The following is a 22113-nucleotide window of genomic DNA, read 5'->3' as shown; positions in this document are numbered from 1 at the left end:
GCTGGCTGCGCTGCTCCATAATCGATACGAGGGTTTTCCCCGGAAAGGATGAAATCTTTTCCACCTTCATAAGCTTAACTCGAAATTCTCCACGGCCAGTGTTTTCGACACGTATCAATTTCCTATTCCGTTGAAAATTGTCCGTTGATCCTCGCTTGCTGTACGGGTTGAGGCATGTAATTGAGACCGACCGAAGGCGTGCTCAATGTTCATGTAGCATGGGTGTGGCGGTTTAACGAACGATTACATATTGGGGAATTTGGTCATAGATTCCCATATACTCATTTTGCTTTCAATCTCAAGCAGAATTAGCTTAAAAGTTTTGAAATCTGACAAAGAACTCAACAAGTGCTTTTTATGACGAACCGCATATCATCAAGTAGAAGTCATACTCGTGTGTGTGCAAAATGTGTTTGGGAAATTCGAACAACGGTCCATGTCCCTTTCTCCTAGTTACTGTTGTAGCACCTGGAGAAGCACGCACGCACGCACCATCAACAGAGCCGTTATCACATTGTAAAGCACCCACTGCCTTGAGGTGATAAAAACAAACTACCGTCACAGAACGGATAGCTTTTGCTAGCTTCTGGCGATGAAAATGTAACAGTGAAGCCAGGTGAGTTTGAGCCAGTGCTGTCATGGTAAAATAAAAGCTGGTAACCCAACTAACATTTTCAGCGCTATAAGCTTCAGTCATTTGCTTTCTGTTGTGTAACCCTCGAGTTGAAGCAGTCGAAACTGAGTAAAAGGGAAACTAGTCAAATATAATCCGTAAGCTAATACACGGCTGCAAAACAAGCACCATACAGCTACCAAACTCGGTTTACAGAAATCAATCACTTGTCACTGAGGCTGCCTTAACTGCACTCTGTTCCAACTCGGGGAGATTTTCCGGAAGATGTGAAAACTTGAAACAAATCGAATTGGAGTCCCTACTAACAGAACAGCTGCTACTATGCAGTCCAATTCGTAACACTGACAAATTCACAAACCAGCAGCGCTTTGAAGGCCGGTATAAGATATCATTACAGCTAGAAGCTGTAGTGAAGAAACTGTTGATATACTGACACGGCTTGTCAGATGTAAACATTATTGTCAAAACAAACTTTAAGCGGGATATATAGTTACTACACAAATTCTTTACAACTACCCATCTCTGTGCTGTGAAAATGACTGTGTTGCTTTTATTGCACTTTAATCTAACTCCGGAAAATTTGCCGGAAGATGTGCAAATCAAATAAGAGTCCCAGCCTATAAAACAGCTGCTTTTATACAATACGTTTTGTAATGTTGCCAAATACACAAAACAGCAGCGCTTCGTAGTTGTTTAAAGATCACTGTTTCAGCTAGAAGCTGTGACGCAGAGTCTGTTGGCGCAACCACACAGCTCCTTCAATGTGAACATTATTGCGTTTGACGTTTCACAAGCTTTTGCAGCAAGATTAAGTAGGGTAAGGTTTCTTGTGGCACAATTTGAAGCATAAGCATTGTCTGGAGTAAAACAAAACGGGCTATTTTATATGCTACATATATATTAGACCTGTTCACTTTTTTTGACCTACCCGTGTCACATCAAATTATCAATCCACATGCAAAAACAAGTCTTCAGTCCAAAAAAGAGCCAAATTGATAAAGGTTTAGAGGTGTATCAAATCGATTTTGTGTTTTTTCGAGCATTTTCACGAAAATGTACTCCAATATCCAGAAAATTGCACCGAAAAGGTACCGAAAACACCGTTAAAATATAGTTGGAACAATACTCCACAACTTTGCCGAAGACACTACGGTGTTAAAATTGCTTATTTCAAAGTTATTCAACAATTTTCGTTAAAAAATCGCGAAAAAATACAATATTCTTACGGTTTTTCATGTAAAAGTCATGTAAATTTACATTGTTTTAAGTGACTAATTTAATTAGCTATTGCTCCTATGTGTAACGAACATTTCGTCCATACATCATTTTAGTGTAGGAATTCGTTTTCATTGACTAATTATCAAAAGTATGTCACGTTGATACTAAAAATCGCATAGAGTTGCCAGCACAAAATTAAACAAAGTTACCCATGATTAAAACGTCATTACATTTCTTTGTCGCATCTGCATCAGTTTCAATTTGGTGTAGATGGTTGAGCATGAGACTGCCGATTCAAAGATTCAAGGTTCGAGCCCTGGAATAGGATTTTTTGCGTCTCGATCCAGCTATAAGTTAATGAGAATACGCTCTGCATCTCATTGCAATTTGGCATCATAGCCTTGTTTCGAAACCGTAGAGTGCATAGAAAGAATGAAGTTTCCCTTTATCGTGTAGTTGTGTTGCTTGTGGCTAGATAGATGCATGTAATCTCCACAGTTGTATGATAAATTTTGCATCCAGAAGCAGTTCTATCATCGTATTGAATTGTTTTAGCTAAATTAATCGGTATCAAACAGATGTCCAATATTTCGTCCAGCTGATCTCGTCGACACGATTTCTTGTCAACAAGTAAACTAAATATCTAGCTAGTCCTGGAATGGGCTTAATTGGCAGGTACCGATCATCATTATTTGGGAGATTGCGTGTAGTGTAAGTCATGGCAGATTCATCATCCTAACTGCTACAAAAAAGAAAACAAAAAGTTTATTATTTATTTGAGTTTGAACCTGGGACCTTCTGATCCGCAGGCTCGAGCCTTATCATCTGCGCCATATCTGATACTTGAATCAAAAGACATTAGAATACGATGGCATGACGTCTTAATCATGGGTAACTTTGTTTTAATTCGTGCTGGCAACTCTACGCGATTTTTAGTATCAACGTGACATACTTTTGATAATTAGTCATTGAAAACGAATTCCTACACAAAAACGATGTATGGACGAAATGTTCGTTAAACAAAGGAGAAATAGCTAATTAATTTAGTCACGTAAAATAATGTAAAATTACATGACTTTTATATGTAAAATCGTTAAAAATATCGTGTTTTTTCGTGATTTTTCAACTAAAATTATTGAAGAGCTTCGAAATAAGCCATTTAAACACCGTAGTATCTTCGGCAAAGTTGTAGAGTATTGTACTAACTATTTACTAACGGTATTTTCGGCACCCTTTCGGAGCAATTTTCTGGATTTATGAGTAAATTTCTGTGAAAACGGTTAAAAAAACACAAAATCGATTTGATACACCTTTAAATCTTTATCAATTTGGCTCAATTTTGGACTGAAGACTTGTTTTTGCATGTGGATTGATAATTTGATGTGTCACGGAGAATCGGAGAAAAAAAGTTTCAAAGTGAACAGGTCTAAGCAGTGTTGCAGCGAGGACATCATCGGGACCAGTGGATATGGAGATCGAGAGTTCAATTCCAAGTAGCGGCAGGTACTTAAATTATTCAATTTTAAAAGCGTTAATTTCAGTTCCACATGTATTAGATATCCATAACCTAATTATATATAATCGATTAGATTGGGGATGCCGCATAACTATTATTAAACAACTGTAAAAAAACTGAAAAAGCGCTTTCTCAAGATGTTATTCAGTTAGTGGTTACAAAGGAGCCGAGAAAGAGCTATGACTTGGTGACATAGAAGCTACTCGCACAGCATATACATGTGGATTAAGTTCGCTAGATTCATTGGTATAGGGTTTGAATAGAAGCTTCCATCCATATCTACAACACAGTAACTCAGTATCAAGCCGTATTGAGGACGCTTTGTTAACGTTTACATTCACAATAAATGTTAGTTAGGTACTCAAGAGTACCTAATCTCAGCGCCCCCTATACTAATAAACCCTCCTAGGAATGACTTCAAATGACTGAAATTTGAGTTCAGCTCTTGTAAAGATTCCTTTAGGTTTTCTTTCAGGCATTCTCAGATTCTCTCAGTATTTCCAAGATTGATTCAATCAAGGTTCGTTCGGAAATTCTTCTTTAGATGCATTTAGCCATTATGTATTTGAAATATTCCTTGCTACGGAAGTTTGTTCATATATTTATTCTTTCATGTGTTTCTCTAAACATATTTGTTAGAATTTACAAACAGAATTCTTTTGGAATGCTCTCAAGAATTCAAGTAATTTCTCCAAGGATTATCAAGGAGTTCCTCCTGAGACTTCTTCAAAAGATGCAATTCCAGGAAAAATAGATTTGGAGGTTATTTCAGAGATTAATTCAAACATTCCTCTAGGGGCTTCCTTTGCAAATACAGATTTTTCTTTTAACTGTTTAAGGAGTTATTGTTGAAATTTCTCCAAAATTTCCTAAAGTCTTATTCCATGTATTCAGAGATTCCCTCAGGCATTTATTAAGAATTTTCTTCAGAAAATTCTCAAGAAGTTTCACCAGAAGTTCCTCCAGGTATTCCCCCAGGGATTGCTTAGAGCTTATTTCTTGCAGGAATTTTGCAAGACATTTTTAAGAAACTCCTTCAGAAATTTCTTTACGGATATCTCTCAAAAGTATATCAAGCAATTTTTCCTTGAAATAACTTTGAGAGTTCCCCAAGAAGTTGTTTTTCAAGGAGTTAAGGCAGGCTTGACAGAAACTCCCTCGCGAGAAAATGAGGATGCGATTTTGGCGATTTTCTGAGGAGTGAAAATAAAACTCAGAAATCACAACGCAAATCCTCAACAGCACCGAGCGCGAGCTTGCCGCGCAGCGAGGAGTTCGTCCAACACTCATAATTGCTTGTTGTGTTTCTCACGTCCACTCACACTCAAAAAGCTCTCGCGAGTTCCACTCCCATACAAAGAAAAACTCCCGAGGCGAAAATCGCACTCAAAAACCCGAAATAATCATCGGCTCTTTTTTTGTTCCCCTCTTCCTCGCTCAGTTTTTATTGCCTCTCTGTTTGGGGTTCGTTCGCTCCCTCGCGACGAGGCAAAACCAAAACACCACTCTAGAGCATGTTGTAAAACTCTTTTGATTTCGAGGAGGATTATCAAGCCTGAGTTAAGGAGTCATTTAAAGGAGTTTCTTCAAGTACTTCCCCAGTATTTTTGTCCAAGAATCGCTCCAGATTTTTTTTAAAGAACTTCTTCTGGAAATCTACAAATTTATAACAAGAAGTTTTTTTTTTAAAGAAGGGATTCTTTCAGACAATCATCCAGGGAATTCATTAGAATTTCCTTCAGAGATTCTTTCGAGAATTCTTCCATGCATTTTTGTGCTATTCTAGCCACATAACCAATTTGCAAAATAAAATCGTGTAGGAATTTCTGCAGGAATCCCAGAAGGAATGCCCCTTGCAATTCTCGAAGAAACCTTTAGAATAATTTCCGAAAGAATCTTTATAGTTTTTTTTTAAATGAATTTTTGGTAACTCCATGAAATAACTGTTAACGAAATCCTGCACTGAAATTAATGAAGAAGTCCCTTAAACTCTGAAGATATTTTTAAATTAATCCCTGACGGAATGTCAGAAGAAATCTAAGCGAGAATTTCTAAAAGAATCTCCGAAGGTATTTTTGAAGAAATCTTCAGTAAAATTTCTTTTGAAATCTCAGGAAGAACTTTCGAATGAATCTCCAGTGGAATATTTGAAAAAAAAAACACCCCTGCGAAATTTTAGAAGAAATTCCAGCAGGCAATTTTGAAAATATTTTTAAAGAAATGCATGGAGAAATTCCCAGGAAAAACCTTGGGCGGAATTCCTATAAAAGTTTATCAAATTATCTTGAAAAATATTGCTGAAAAATCCTTTAATAAAACTCTTTGACGAGTCTGTGGTAGATTTTCTTAAGAAATCCATAGAGGATTTTTTAACTTTCGATTTTATGAAAGAATCGCTGAAATAATTGCTGAAAGTATTTCTGGCGCGTAGAGATCATTTCAAAAACTCGAGAAATTTCTAAATGCATTCCATCCAAATATTTGGAGAAAAACCTCATGGAATTTCCGTATGGATTTTCTGGGTGAATCACCGTAGAAGTTCCTGAACACACTCTGGCGGGAATTTCTAATAGTATTTTAAGTGTGGCTTCGTGGTCGTGTCACTAGTGTCACCAAACATTTAGTCGCATCGTGCTGAAGAGCGCGGGTTCAATTCCCACCGCAGCTGTCAGGAAAAGTTTTCGGCTTTGCAACGGGCGTTGCATGCTAGACCGTTGTCTAGTGTCATGCTTCCTTCAAAGAGCAAATAGCTCTCGTGCTTTCATTGAAAGTGTTCGTGTCTTAAAAAAAAGTGTGGTGTAATGAACAAAAACGTTTTTATTTTCAAAAAAATCGATGGTCGATTTTGTATGAAAAAAATGGTCTAAATTTGAACTTTTTGTCAACAAACTTTAAAATGTTGTTATTTTGTGATGCGATAATCAATCATGCTGATTTCTTGACAGGTTATTGCCCTAATATTCATGAGTTACTTGTGTGGATTTGAACTCGATTGGTCAATTATTTTGGACGATATGACAATTTTAGTACATGTCCACTTATTATAGTACATTTTTTTAAAAGGCTGAGTTTCTAAAAGTAATGAAGCAATCAAGTTGAAATTTTGTCCACAAGTAAAAGGAACATAGGCCTTTCATTCCTCATCATTCGATTTTCAATTCGCTCACCATAACAGAATTTCGAGCTTATAAACCTTCATGCACTCAAAAATGGCAGTTTTTGAAGAGACATTTTGTTCTAAAAAAGCCCATTCATATTTGCTATGGCTCAAAAAAATCATGAGTGTTCACAAAGGCCTAATGTATCCATCAGTTAAAACAAGAGTTGTAAAAATTTTCTAAACGAACAGAAAAAATATGTGTATAAGGTGGCAATATAGTTGCCACTGCCTTATAAAGGGTTAAGGGTTTTCTAAATGAAACCATAGACAAATTTCTAAAGTAATCCCTGGCGAAGTTCCAGGAGGGGCTTATAGAAATTGGCATAAAAGATAAAAGTATTCCTGGATAAATTTCTGGAAAAATTCTCAAGGGAATTTCTTAAGTAAACCTTCTGAAAACATCCATGGAGCAATTATGAAAGCAATCAATGGATGATTTCTTGATGGAGTCGTTGGACAAATTTATGGAGGAAAAAATTCTGGAGAAATCTTACAATATACTTCTTAGAATTTTTGAAGAAAACTTTGGAAAAGTTCCTTAAGGAGTCTGTGAAAGATTTTCTAGATAAATCCGTAGAGTATTTTCTAAAGGAATCGCTGAAAGCTATTCTGAAGCAATCCGAGGATGGTTTTCTCAAAGAATTGTCGTTTGGAATTTTGAAAGAAATGGAGGAACCCATGGAAGGTTTTCTAAATGAGTTCTTGAAGAAATTTCTGGAAAATTCTCAGAAGGTAACATGAATGTTATAAAAAAAACTTTCGTAAGGAATCCGTAAAAGACTCTGAAAGTATTTTAAAAGACAATCGAAAGGCATCCATGGAGCAATTACAGAAGGAATCCAAGGAGAAAATTTCTAGAGAAATGCTCGCAGAATATGTATTTAATTCTCTGCAACAATTTTCCGCAGGAATCGCGTTAGAATTTCTGAAGGATTTTTACAGGATCCATAGAGTAATGTCTGAAGACGCATCCTTCTATAAATTTCTGGAGAAACCTCTCAAAGAATTTATGAAGAAATTATTGAAGAATTTCTTAAGAAATTCTTATATGAATTTCTGAATCAATCCTTGCAAGATTTTTTAACATAACCTTTTGAGAAATTCCGGAAAAATAGCTTATAAAATATTTGAAACTTGTTGAAATTAAATACATACATTAAAGTTAAATATACACATTGCTCAACATCACATTAAATTTTAAGACAATACATAATCAACAAAAGTACGCCACAATACTCGGTTTGAGGCTGCCGCTCTCCGTCCTCGATCACGTTCAATGCTTACCAAGTCAGGCTCCACCTGGTCAGACCATTGTGCTCTCTGCGCTCCACGCCTTCTGGTGCAAACCGGATCAATAGCGAATGCCAGCTTTGCAGGGTTGCTATCCGGCATTCTTGCAACATGCCCTGCCTACTGTATTCTTCCGGCTTTAGTCTCCTTCTGGATGCTGGGTTCGCCGTAAAGTGCAACGGGCTCGTAGTTCATCCTTCTCCGCCACACACCGTTTTCCTGCACACCGCCGAAGACCGTCCATAGCACACGACGCTCGAAAACTCTGAGTGCTTGCAGGTCCTCCTCGACCATGGTCCTTCTCTCGTGTCCGTAGAGGACCACCGGTCTTATTAGCGTTTTGTACATGGTTTTGGTGCGTGGGTGAACCGCAGTTTTTTTTTTTTTGGAACCCGTAAGAGGCCTGAATTCCGCTGATGATGCGCCTTCGAATTTCACGACTCACATTGTTGTCAGCCGTAAGGATCCGAGGTAGACTCCACCAACTCGAAGGTATCCCCTTCTATCGTAACATCGTAACTATCGTTACTTGTTGAAATTATAAAAAAAGTATATCAGTCAATGGAACAGGGTGATAAATTTCACACACATTCAATATTCTACAAGCTCATTCAATTCAACTTTCCACCAATCTACGGTTACGCGGTCGGGTGGAATTTGATTGGGGGATATTGTTCTTCTCCTACCTAATTTTACGACTAACCACTCCCAGCCGCAACCAGTAGTGAGCCAACCGCCCAAACGCCGAACGGAAGCATTAATTAGCCTCGTTAAACGCAGCCCGGATGGCCCTTCTGATAACGCAACGGAAGCGGTTTTCCCGGAGGTGTAAATTCGAATCGCGTGGCCTGCTTTGTTACCGGACCGGAGCACGGTGCGGTGGCAGATATGATCCGGAAGGGAGGAAATGTCGAGCCTTTAAGGAAATTGGAAAGTTGTGAAACAATGAAAAACGAATTAGGCAACTTTGGTTGGAGGATGTCTGGACTGGTTCGATTTGCTGGAAGGTTCGTAGAATTTTAGCAATGCTTAAACGTTCATGGCGTCATCTATATCGCTCTTGCTTGATGGAAGAAAGCTTAAAATGCCAATTTGTATTCATTTGTGTGACTGATTGTGTGCAAAGGCTAATGTAATTTTACTTTATGTACCATTTACCACGTCGAACGCTTCAAACATTCGCTCTTACTTATTTTCCATTGTCAAACAAATCATGAAGCATAAAGTTGAGAAACTGCTCGCAATCTGAAGACTTGAATCATCATCAAAATTGTACGCTAAGCTAACACTTTCAATCAGTATCTTCACACCAGCCATCTCTCCCGGATGAGTAATACCCTATTCCCTAAATGATTCAATTATAACTCCTATTACAATGGCCACGTCCAATAGTCTGGGAAATTTCCCCGTCTTGCGACTTAGTAGCCATCATTCATCATGGCTAAATTTAAGCACCCCGAAATCCTCCGTTAGGCAGCAAAACCATTCATTTCGCAAATCCATCCTCTCGACTTTGATATTACCACCGCGCGGTGCCGCATTGACTGGGCCTGGGGTGAGCCATCCGGCCAGCCAGCCAGCCAACCAGCGTGGGAATCCCCCGAAGAATGTCGAATGTCTTCGTATCATACCGCTGCTGCCCCTTGTCTGGATGACTTGGCCACTTCGGTGCGGTGACTCGTCACCAAGTGCAATTCAGTTGTGGTCATGGCGAGACCGTTTTCTCTCCGACGCGTTGCACAGTGGTGATAAGAGAGATATGTGGTCAAAGAAAAAAACAACTGTTACCTAATCCAGAAACACTTCATATGTTCTATGCTTTACTGCCTTGTGCAACATATTACTATTCCATGATCCAAACCAGCAACCTGAGAAAAATGAGTAATAACACTGATTTCTTCTCTACAAACAAGTGCTATAAAAACAAGATCAGGGTAATGTGAGAATTGGATTTTTCAAAGAAGTGTGCAAAAAAATCTTTTGAACATTCAATTTTCTTCAATTTTCTAAGGAAAAACTACGGATAAATTCGGCTATTTTTGAGATTTTCATGGCATTCCATGTCATGCAAATCACATTGATATGGGCCATAAGCGGTAATACTTGCTTGAAACTCAGCAAACGTTGATAACCATCAGAATTTACTGAACGAATCAGCAAATTTAGCAGAACTTCAGCAAATGGTTTGCTGAAACTTTCAGCTGGGCAAAATTCAGACAAAATTTAACAATGAATGGGGTGTACTCCATATTTTGAGAATAACTATATTTTTGAAATTAGAAACGTGACGCTTCTTTAAATTGTAAAAAAGGTGTTGTAAATCCATATGAATATTATTGGAAACAACTCGATGTCAGATGTCAAAAACAATGGTAGACGCCATTTTTAAATCCTTTTTGAACAGAATCACAAGTTTTCATTCCTCACGCTGACTGCAGACACTCCTCTTCTTCTTCTTTGTGACTCGACTTTCGCATTGGAACTTGGCCTGCCTCGCTTCAACTTAGTGTTCTAAGAGAACTTCCACAGTTTTTAATTGAAGGGCTTTCTTTGCCTGCCATTGCATGAATTTGTACATTGTGTGGCAACCCGGGTAGAGCTTAATGGCAAAAGAATGGCAAATTTTACCATTAAAACAGAATGTTTGAATGGCAACATGTGTTATTTGTTTGTTTGAAATAAGAGTTAAAATAACAAAAATAATAACAAAATTTTGGTAGCAGAAAAACTTGAAAATTACTTATTTTGCCATTGTAATTACAAAGTAATGGTAAAGCATGCGGATTAAATTGAAGAACAAAATAAGTTATTATTGAGATATTGATAACAAAGTTATCGGTGAATAACAAAATATGACATTCTTGAGTTATTGATAACAGAATAAGAACAAATTTAGCTGCTTATGTTGCGATCAAAATAATGGTAGGTTTAGTTGTTCAAAGTCAATGTCAAAATAATGGTAGATTCAGTTATTATTTCAAAGTAGCAGAAGAAAGGTAAAATGAGCTATTTCTTTTTTATTTTTCTTCTATAAAATTGAAGTTCATCAATCAATGTAAAAACAGTTTTGTTTTGTGGAAATTAAAAACTCAAAACGAAACGAACTTAAAAAACTGTGTATCCTAATCTTGACAACATTACTTATAGACATACCATGTTCTCGGATTACTTTTATCTCGCGCAGCAATTGATTGAGGCTTATGGATATTTTTATACCAATTTTCTATTTATATAACTTACAAATGGATGCAATCTCTAAATGTTAAATTTAAACCATGTATGCAAATAAAAATAATTAAAAAAACTGTTTAGAAAAGCTTTATATAAAAATTGTTCTGATTACGATTTAAAATTCTTTGTTTACAAGTGTGACATGAGCCCTTGTCATATATTATTACAATTGCTGTGGTGTATCTTAATAGTTTGTATGTATCAGTATGAATATACAAAGCGACAACAGTACAAAACATTACATATCAAAGTGTAAAATTCACACTCAAATTGACTGAGCATCGAGAGAAAAAATAGCAAAAATAAAAGTTTATGTTATACACAACTAGTAGAATCGATGTTTACATGTGCAAGAAGAATCCCACTACACCAGTTCCCTAGTAGCTTTCTTAAAAAGATCGAGAAAGATAGATACGTCGTTTTACAAATTATACTCTTCAATTGTTTGAGTTCTAAATTAACATAAATTGATGTGCAACAAATAGAATCCATTGCGAATTAAACACACAGCTGAGAATCCGGATTTGTTTACTTTTGCGGGATACGTCGAATTGAAAAGTTATGCTTGAAATATACAATATAATAGTTAATGGTATATTAAAAGTAAAATATGTTATGGTGCCTAATGTTTATAAATAATTTCTCACAATATCAAAATAATGGCAAATTTAGCTAGGTATGTAAATTATGTTATTGTTTTGATATTTTATACAATTCATTATAAAAGGTGCTAAATTGCAAGTTTTACCATGATAGTAATTTTTGTTATTGATGTGTTATTTAGCATTATTCATGAATAACATATCAATGACAAGATTTGCTATGATTGTATATTTTGCTATTGATTTGCCATTTTAAGTTTTTCATAATAACAGAAGAATGGCAAAACGAGATATGATGGCAAAACCAGTTATTATTTTGTCCTTTGTTTGCCATTAGCCTCTACCCGGGAAGTACAATGATACTCTATGCCCAGGGAGTCCAGTAAAACTTCCCGACCGGAACAGGAATCGAACCCGCCGTCTCCAGATTGGCGATCCATAGCCTTAACCTGGCTTAACTAGGCTAACTGGACACCTGGAGAACTGGAGAACTCGAAACCCCAGACACTCCACTGTTTTCACTTTTCACTTTACATTCCCTTATGTTCACTTCTCACTCCTCGTTTCTCTGTTTTCACTTTTCACAGCTCATTCTTCACAACTCACTTCTCCATTCTCACTACTCTCTACTCCTCAGTTTTCACTGATCATTTATCAATTCTTACTTCTCGCTAGTCTACACTAACTCTTCACCTAACACCACTCACTTCTTGTTCCTCTCTTTTCATTTCTCACTTCACTGTTTTCTCGGAGCACTTACACTCCTCACTGCTTCGTACTCTTCCATCTTCATTTTTTTTATTTATCATACCTCACCGCTTACTTCTCATTTCTGACTTATTTCTGCTTCAGGGATAGAATCATCCAATTGCAAAGAGTTACATTAACTTACTACTATCTCACTCCGGAAGCATGCGATCAAAGAACAATGTGTGGATGAAATGAAAATTGTAACTTAATCTGAAAGTTTATCGAATACGCATACTAAAGTCGTGAGCGAGCTGTGAAGCAAACTCTCCACGCCGTGAATGTTAATTTAATTCACACCGTGGAGCGATGCGTTTGATGCCTCCTGTTGACTTGATTCTACGCTGGCACATTGTTCAGCACAGTTTCAGGTAAAACTAAAATGAAAAAAATTCTATACATTGTTTAACTACGATGTTTCTGAAGCAAGTTGACAGCAAGTGAAGGTAACTGATTGCAAATGAATGATCCCATCCCTGCTGCTTACTTCTCACTTCTCACGCCTTACTCCTCACTGATTCGTACTCCACTCTTCACCCTTTAAGGCGAAACTGGAAGCATTTCCTCACTTTTTGGTTTTTGATTTTTTATTAGATAACGAAGCAATATTTTGAAAATCGGTTTTCGTACACATGTAGAGTATGGATCAAGGTATCTTCTGATTTTTTTTGTGGTGGAAAATATTTTTCGATTTTGCAGAAACCATTTTTGAACAAAATTTCACAAAAAAATGATTTCTACAAAACTGGAAAACATTTTCCACAACAAAAAAAAATCAGAAAATACTTTGATCCATACTCTACATGTGTACGAAAACCGATTTTGAAAATATTGCTTCGTTATTTAATGAAAAATCAAAAACAAAAAATATGAGGAAATGCTTCCAGTTTCACCTTAATACTCACTGTTTGTTGATTACTTCTCACTGACTAAATGTTTTTCACTGCCCAGTGACTAAGAAGTGGGCAGTGAAAAATGAAGAGTCAGTGAGAAGAAATCAACGAGAAGTGAGCATTGAAAAATGAAGAGTGAGGGAGTACTCATTCAACATTACTAAGATTTAACTTCTCATAACTGACTACTAGCTTCCTAATTCTCATTTTTCAATGTACACTGCTGCCTCCGTACTGCCAATGTTCCATTCCTCATTCTTTACTGCTCAAAACTCGGTTATCACACAGCGTAACAAATATTAACTTTTGGACTGTCTCTGACAGATTTTGGGCCGCTGAATCCGAATCTGGGCTCAGATTTGCTCCAGCGCGTCATAATTTTGAACTTAACCCGTAAACACCCGGGACGATCTACTTTTGGTAGAAATGCAATATCTTCTTTGTTATAAAACATTTTACCCCGATTTTTTTTTTAAAGTCAAGGGGAATAGTTGTGCTAAGAAATGCATGGTACCTCCCCCCTTTGTACCCTCCCCCCTTTTGCGGGAAGCCGAAAATACGTGGCTTTTTTTTTTGTATTTTTTATAAATTCTGCATGTTTTTGCTCAAATTTCATCGTTTTGCTAATCATCAATAGTTTTCACTGATCCTAGACATGCAATGTATTACTACCCATCATAGTCTGTTGAAGTTTTGATCCCAGAGCTATTCTAAGGCCTCCAAAATACTCCTAAGTTTGTGACACAAATGTAACATTCTCAGCCAAATTTTATGCACGATGAATGATCACAGAACATAGGGGTTGTCCATAAACCACGTAATCATGAGGGGGGGGGGGGGGGGTTCGGCCAATGACCATTTTATATGAACAAATAAAAAATTGTGTATGGACTAATGACCACGCGGGGGGGGGGGGGGGGGTTGAAAAGTCCCAAAAAATGACCACGTGGTTTATGGACAGCCCCATAGTCTACGGTACTCAAAAAGCCTCAAAGCACCCCTAGAAAATTCACGGTACATGACTTGGGTGATCTAGGTCATCCAAACTACTCTGGAATTCATTTTCTTAAGATCTGAAATATCTACCATCGTTTGTGTTCACTCTAATCAAGAAATTTAGTCACGTTGATGTCCATTAGACCTCACTATGCTATGGGCAACTTGATATTGTGGTAGTTGGACATTCCATGAAATACAAATGGCCGCCAATACACTTTGAAGTTTGGGTTACGATATCTTCATACTGTATCATGCTTTAGTTGTGAAAAATATTCGTGGAATGTAGTCTATACTGATGATGGAACCTCAGTGCACATCTATAATGCTTGCGGTACACTCATGGGATATTCCAGGCTTTCCAAACTATTCTGGAGTTAGGAACATCAAGGCCTACAGGCTCTACTCTTGTTTTTCTTCACTCTAACGGCATAATTCTTTCACGATTGTGTCTGTTGCACCTTATTATATAACGAGTATCTCTATTTGTTGTTATTTGGGTGTCTGCTGGCATACACATGGACCCAATGTATTTTGATGTATGGGTCGCAAACTTAGAATATTTTTATTGTTGCGAATGCTCGCGGAATATAATCTCCGCTACTCCACAGAGTACAATTCTGATAACTTAGCAACAGTCACTTGGTGATCTAGGTCATCCAAACTGTTCCTGAGTTGAGACTTTCAAGCTCTACAAGCTCTACTCTTGTATCTCTTTACTTTATCGATGTAATTCTTCCACGATTACCTCTGTTGTATCTCATAATATGTTGAGTATTTCTTTGTGTTTCTTCTTTGTGTTGCATCCACTGACATACAAATGATCTTTATGGTATTTGAAAGTGTTGGAAATTACCCAAGAACTCCTCTAGACGTTCCTCGAAAATTCCTCAGAAGTTCATCGTGATGTTCTCCAAGAATACTTCTACGAGTTTTTAGGGAATGTCTCAGGACTTCCCGTGAAATTCTTCAGGAGATTCCCAGCAGTTTCTCGAAAATTTTATCAGGAGGTATTCTGGAATTCCTCCGAAAGTTCCTCAGGAATTCCTCCGGAAATTTCCCGTGGATTCCACGGAAGTCCCCTAGAATTCTTCCAAGAATCCCTCCAAGAATTTCAAAAACTCCTACTGGACCTTCCCTAAGAATTTCACCAGAGAACCCTCTAAGATTTCTGCCAATAATCCCTTCAGGAATTTCGCCAGAAATTCCTCCAGGGATTTTTCAAGAAATTTCTTCAAAAATTCATTTAAAAAATCTTCCAGAAATTTCTTTATGAATACCTACTAGATTCTTCAGGAAACCTCCAGAAATTCCTCAAGAAAATACTCCCGGGGCAACTCCAGGGATTCCACCGAGAATAACTGCAAGGATTTCTCCAAGAACTTCTCCGAGACTTCTTCCAAGAATTCCTCCAATATTTCTCAAGGAAATACTTCAAGAATTCCTCCAAAACATTCTCCAAAAATTCCTCCAGGGATTTCTCCTGATATTCCTTCAAGAATCCGTCCAGGCATTTTTCCAGGAATTCTTTCAAGAAGTTCAAGAGGAACTCTAATAAAAATTTCTCCAAGACCTTTCTCCAATATTTATGTCAAAATTCCTCCAAGATTCTGTCCCAAAATTTTGCCAGGGATTCCTTTACAAATATCTCTGGAAATTCCTCCAGGGATTTTCAATAAATAACTTCAGAAATTCCTCCTGAAATGCCTACAGGAATACCTCCAGGAATTCCTCCAAGAATTCCTTCAGGAAATCCTCCAAAAATTCGTCCAGGAATTTCTCCAAGACATCACCCAAGAATTCCTCCAACAATCCCTTCTAGAATTCCTTTCCATGAATTCCTTCAGCAATACCTCTAAGAAATCTTTCAAGAATTCCTCCAAAAATCTCTCTGGGAATTTCTCCAGGAATTCCTTGAAGATTTTTTTCAGGAATTCCTCCAAGAATTCCTACAAGAATACTTCCAGGAATTTCTTCAAGAATTTCTTGAAGAAATGTCTGGAGAATACCCTGAAGGAATTCCAGGAGTACTTTCTGCAAGTATTCATGCAGTAATTTGTGAGAGATTCTTTAAAGAATTTCCCATTACTAACAATTTCCTTGAACTGCGAGAAAATTTTGAAGTTTTGTTTTTCAATTTTAATTTTCTGGAGGAATTCCTGGAGTGACAATGATTTTATTGCCCTTTTCCGGCTATACCAGTCGGCTAGTATGTCTGAAATAGACGTAAAAACTTGAAGTATTTTTAGTACAAAGTAGTATTTTTAGGTATAGCCGGAAAAGGGCAATAAAATCATTGTCATACCTACATGAGTTGCGTTCTCTCTAGCGCAGTTGGACGGCCGTGCGTCCGTCCGCGTTGAGCGCTCAACGCATACTGAGTTTGCACCGATCATATGGTTGGTGACGAAGTATGTGTCAGTCGAGCTTCAATATCAACATTCTAAAAAACAATACGCGCACACTTGTCGTTCGTAGGCCGCGAGAGTGCGGGAGATTGGCATCTAAGAGCCGAAAGAGAGATAAAGTTGTGAAAGACAGACCCGGTTTAGGGTGGTGCTTTGAATCCAGTTTGACTTTCTATTCTGCAGAGTTGTAACTTGTTCTGTAGCTTAGGGGCTGTCCATAAACCACGTGGTCATTTTTTTGGGACTTCTCAACCCCCCCCCCCCCCCGCGTGGTCATTAGTTCATACAAAATTTTTTATTCGTCCATACAAAATGGTCATTGGCCGAACCCCCCCCCCCTCCCTCATGACCACGTGGTTTATGGACAGCCCCTTAGTTGGTTAAAGGGCCGGACTAGCGACAACGGAGTCGTGGGTTCGAATCCCACCAAAACAAGTGGTAATTTTTTCACAAATTTATCTCTCAATTTGCCAATTAAACGTACTTTGCCTAAAAATACTTCAAGTTTTTACGTCTATTCCTGGAGTATTTCATGAAGTATTTCCTGTAAGAATTCAAGGAGTAATTCCGAATTCACGTTAGGTTTTTCCCGCAAGAACTGGAATTGAAGGAATTTCTGGAGAAATTCCTGTAGTAATTCCTACAGCAATTCCTGTAGGAATTCCTGTAGTTATTCCTGGAGGAATTCGTAGAATATTTTTTGAACCAATTCCTGAAGTGTTTCCCGGAACAATTCCTAGATGATTTTCTGTAGTAATTCTTGAAGGAACTCCTGGAGTATTTGCTGGAGGAATTTCGGAAATATATCCTGGGGTATATCCAGGAAGAATTCCTGGAGGAATCCCTGGAGGAATGACTGATAGAATTCTTGAAAGACTTTGAGGAGGAATCCCTGTGAGGAATTCCGGGAAGAACCCCTGTTGGAATTGCTGGAGGTATACTGGGATAATTTTATGGAGGAATTCTTGGAGGTATTCCTGGAGGTATTCCGGGAGGAACTCCTGGAAATATTTCTGGAGGACACCGTGGAGGAATTTCTAAATTAATCCGTTGATGAATTCATAGATAAATCAGCAGTTATTCAAAAAGAAATTCTTGGAGGAATTTCTGGAGAAATTAGCCGGGAAACCCGGAAAAATTCCCTGGAGAAATTCCTGAAGTATTCCCTGGAAAAGTTTCTGGAGGAAACTCTGGAAGAATTCCTGTGAGAATTTCTGGAAGAATCCCTTGAATACTGAAGAAATCCCTGGATTAGTTGTTGGTGGAAAACTTGGATGAATTACTGAAGGAGCGGATAGTAATTCCTGGAGGAATACCTGAATGAATTCCTTGATGAGTCCATGGAGGAATTTACGAAGGAATCTCTGGAGGTATTCCTGATGGAATACTTTAAGGAATCCCTAGAAAAATTTCTAGAGAAATCGCTGGAGCAATCCCTGGAGAAATTCCTAGGAAAATTCCTGGAGGAATCCCTGGAAAACTTCCTGGAGGAATCCCAGGAGAAATTTCTGGATGAACTCTTGAGAAAATTTCCTTGAGAAGTTTTAAAGGAATGCCTGGCGACATCTGCAGGATTTTTCGAAAAGCTCTTGAAGTAATTCCTGAGGAACTCCTGAAGGAATTCTAGCATAGCTCCTGATGAAATTTTCGAGAAACTGCTGGGAAACTCCTGAAGAATTTCACGGGAAGTCCTGAGGCATTCCCTAGGAACTCGTAGATGTTCTCGGAGAACATCACGATGAACTTCTGAGGTACTTCTGGAGGAATTTCAGAGGAACGCCTAGAGGAATTCTTGGGTAATTTCCGACTCTTCCAAATACCATAAAGATCATTTGTATGTCAGTGGATGCACAAAGAACACAAAGAAATACTCAACATATTATGAGATACAACAGAGGTAATCGTGGAAGAGTTACATCGATAAAGTAAAGAGATACAAGAGCAGAGCTTGTAGAGCTTGAAAGTCTCAACTCAGGAACAGTTTGGATGACCTAGATCACCAAGTGACTGTTGCTAAGTTATCAGAATTGTACTCTGTGGAGTAGCGGAGATTATATTCCGCGAGCATTCGCTACAATAAAAATATCCTAAGTTTTACAGATATTGCGACCCATACTTCAAAATACATTGGGTCCATTTGTATGCTAGCCAGGGATGCCATATATACAGATTTATCTGTATTATACAGATTTTTGAGCATCTGTACAGATTGCGTTTATATGAAATACAGATTTTACATTTGTATGGAATACAGATTTTTCACCTAAATTTTGTATGTGATACAGATTTTTGAACGAGTGATACAGAAAACCATCTGGCATCGCTGATGCCAGCAGACACCCAAATAACAACAAAAAGAGATACTCGTAATATAATAAGGTGCAACAGACACAATCGTGAAAGAATTATGCCGTTAGAGTGAAGAAAAACAAGAGTAGAGCCTGTAGGCCTTGATGTTCCTAACTCCAGAATAGTTTGGAAAGCCTGGAATATCCCATGAGTGTACCGCAAGCATGATAGATGTGCACTCAGGTTCCATCATCAGTATAGACTACATTCCTTGAATATTTTTCACAACTAAAGCATGATACAGTATGAAGATATCGTAACCCAAACTTCAAAGTGTATTGGAGGCCATTTGTATTTCACGGAATGTCCAACTACCACAATATCAAGTTGCTCATAGCATAGTGAGGTCTAATGGACATCAACGTGACTAAATTTCTTGAACAGAGTGAACACAAACGATGGTAGATATTTCAGATCTTAAGAAAATGAATTCCAGACTAGTTTGGATGACCTAGATCACCCAAGTCATGTACCGTGAATTTTCTAGGGGTGCTTTGAGGCTTTTTGAGTACCGTAGACTATGTTCTGTGACAGGCCCGTGCACAGAAGCGGCACCAAGGGAGGGGTTTTCCCCTATTTTGGCAAAAGGCGGAGGGGCGCCTAGCGTATGAAGCGTCGGTAATGGGTGGGGTTTAACACCCAAACCCCCCCCCCCTCCCCTCTTGTGCACGGGCTTGTTCTGTGATCATTCATCGTGCATAAAATTTGGCTGAGAATGGGATCAAAACTTCAACAGACTATGATGGGTAGTAATACATTGCATGTCTAGGATCAGTGAAAACTATTGATGATTAGCAAAACGATGAAATTTGAGCAAAAACATGCAGAATTTATAAAAAATACAAAAAAGCCACGTATTTTCGGCTCCCCGCAAAAGGGGGAGGGTGCAAAGGGGGGAGGTACCATGCATTTCTTAGCACAACTATTCCCGTTGACTTAAAAAAAAAATTCGGGGTAAAATGTTTTATAACAAAGAAGATATTGCATTTCTACCAAAAGTAGATCGTCCCGGGTGTTTACGGGTTAACTTTAGGAACTTTTGATCTGGTAAAACGAAATATTTTGCATGAGTCGTTATTTTAGATGATGATTGACTAATTTACCTTTTGCTTGCCTAAAAAATATGTTCATGCTCAATGACTTGCAGTCAAAAAAGCCAAAAATTGTATATTTTGCCATATAAATTGAGGTATAGCGCAAAATTGTAACGTGCTGGAGCAAATCTGAGCCCAGATTCGGATTCAGCGACCCAAAAACCTTCGGAGACACATAAGTTTGCTCTCACAACTCGCTCCCACTCACTCTCTCTCTCTCTCTCTCTCTTCTTGGCGTTACGTCCTCATTGGGACAAAGCCTGCTTCTCAGCTTAGTGTTCTATGAGCACTTCCACAGTTATTAACTGAGAGCTTCCTCTGCCAATGACCATTTTGCATGCGTATATCGTGTGGCAGGCACGAAGATACTCTATGCCCAAGGAAGTCAAGGAAATTTCCTTTACGAAAAGATCCTGGACCGACCGGGAATCGAACCCGTCACCCTCAGCATGGTCATGCTGAATACCCGTGCGTTTACCGCCTCGGCTAATGGGCCCCACTCACTCGTCGCTGCTAATTCCACATTCTACACTGCATATTTCTTCTCTTCAAGAAATCATGTGAAATATTAGCATTAGTTTAAATTCACGAATAAAAAGAAAATCAAATGAAAGAAATTTTCAAGAGATTACAGGTGGATCCCTCAGGAGGAGCTTTTTGGGAACTCCTCCAGGAGTTCCTGGGAAACTCCTTGATATATTCCTTGGAGTTCCTTGAGAGTTCCTCTAGCAGATCTACAAAAAACTTCCTGAAGTTTCTCGGGAATCATTCCGGGTGTTTCTAGGGAATTTTTCACGAGTTGCTGGAAAATTGTTCTTTGGAAGTTCCTCCTTGCAATCTTCGGAATTCCTCCAGGAGTTCCTCGGGAATTCTTCATGGAGTTCTTCGGAAAATTCTTCAAGAGTTCCTAAGAAATTCCTCCAGAAATTTCTTGGGAATTCCTGTAGGAGTTTGTAAAAAAATTTCTCAGATGTTCCTCTGGAATTCCTTCAGGAATTGCTTTACAATTTCTCTAGGAAATCCTCAGGAATTCCCCCAGGAGTTTCTAAGAAAATCCTCCATATATTCTTCGAAATTCCTGCAGGAGTTTTTTTCTGGAATTCCTCTAAGAGTTCCTCGAGAATTCCAATAGCAGTTCATCAGAAATTCCTTAAGGGGAACTTCGGGAATTCCGCCAGGAGTTCTTCGTGAGTTCTATGAAGAGTTCCGCAGATATTCCTCCATGAATTTGAAAAGAATTTCTTCAAAAGTTCCTCGCGAATTCTTTCAGGAGTTTCTTGGAAATGTGTTCTGAAACTTTGATAATAACTGGAAAATCTCTTTGAATTTTGGATTACTTTTCTTAAAGATGTTCTGCGCAAAATGGTAAATAAAAGAAAAATATGATTTTGATACACTTTCTGAATGTCATGAAAACAAGGTGATTAATTTTGTCCAAACAACACATCAGTGTGCACAGTCGTCGTCATCCACCAGCCACCATCATTAAAGTCACAAATCCTATTAGGATTATCACTCGCTCGACCAAAGGCATCTTGATTTACTGTCACATTTCTTTTCTCGACTTGGACCGATGACGACGACGACAACGACAAAGACGACGGCTCGGAGGCAACCGCATGCGTGCACCCGAACGGAAGGAATCTAAATTTAGTCCTGGTCGACTCACCCACGCCACCAACATCCGTCCGGGGCAATTTCAGGCTGGGGCGCAGGGTAATTTCGTTCTCCTAATCTCATGGTAGGTATTCGGTACCCGGCGCGTGGTGGCTTCTGAGGTGGGCCGGAATATCTGGATTCCATTAGCCGCCGCCGCCGCCGCCGCCGCAGTACGATTTGTTCTACCAACGCATTGCAGAACGGTAGGGAGTTTATCTCCATTGGAGTGGACGATTGATGGGCAACACAATGGGAAAGCCTGGCGTGTGTCGTCGGGGCGGGGTGATTAGATTGGTGAGGAGGTGTGTGACTGAAA

The 22113-nt window shown here is 38.5% G+C and overlaps 1 protein-coding gene across 1 annotated transcript in view; it reads left to right on the top strand.

The window, feature by feature from the left end:
• LOC109431822 (hemicentin-2-like) overlaps positions 1–22113 on the top strand; it is a 402363-nt gene that overhangs the window by 274748 nt on the left and 105502 nt on the right. The window lies entirely within an intron of this gene.

Source organism: Aedes albopictus, chromosome 2 (assembly GCF_035046485.1).
Source record: "Aedes albopictus strain Foshan chromosome 2, AalbF5, whole genome shotgun sequence".
Taxonomy (NCBI): domain Eukaryota; kingdom Metazoa; phylum Arthropoda; class Insecta; order Diptera; family Culicidae; genus Aedes; species Aedes albopictus.
This window is presented reverse-complemented; position numbering and strand designations above follow the sequence as displayed.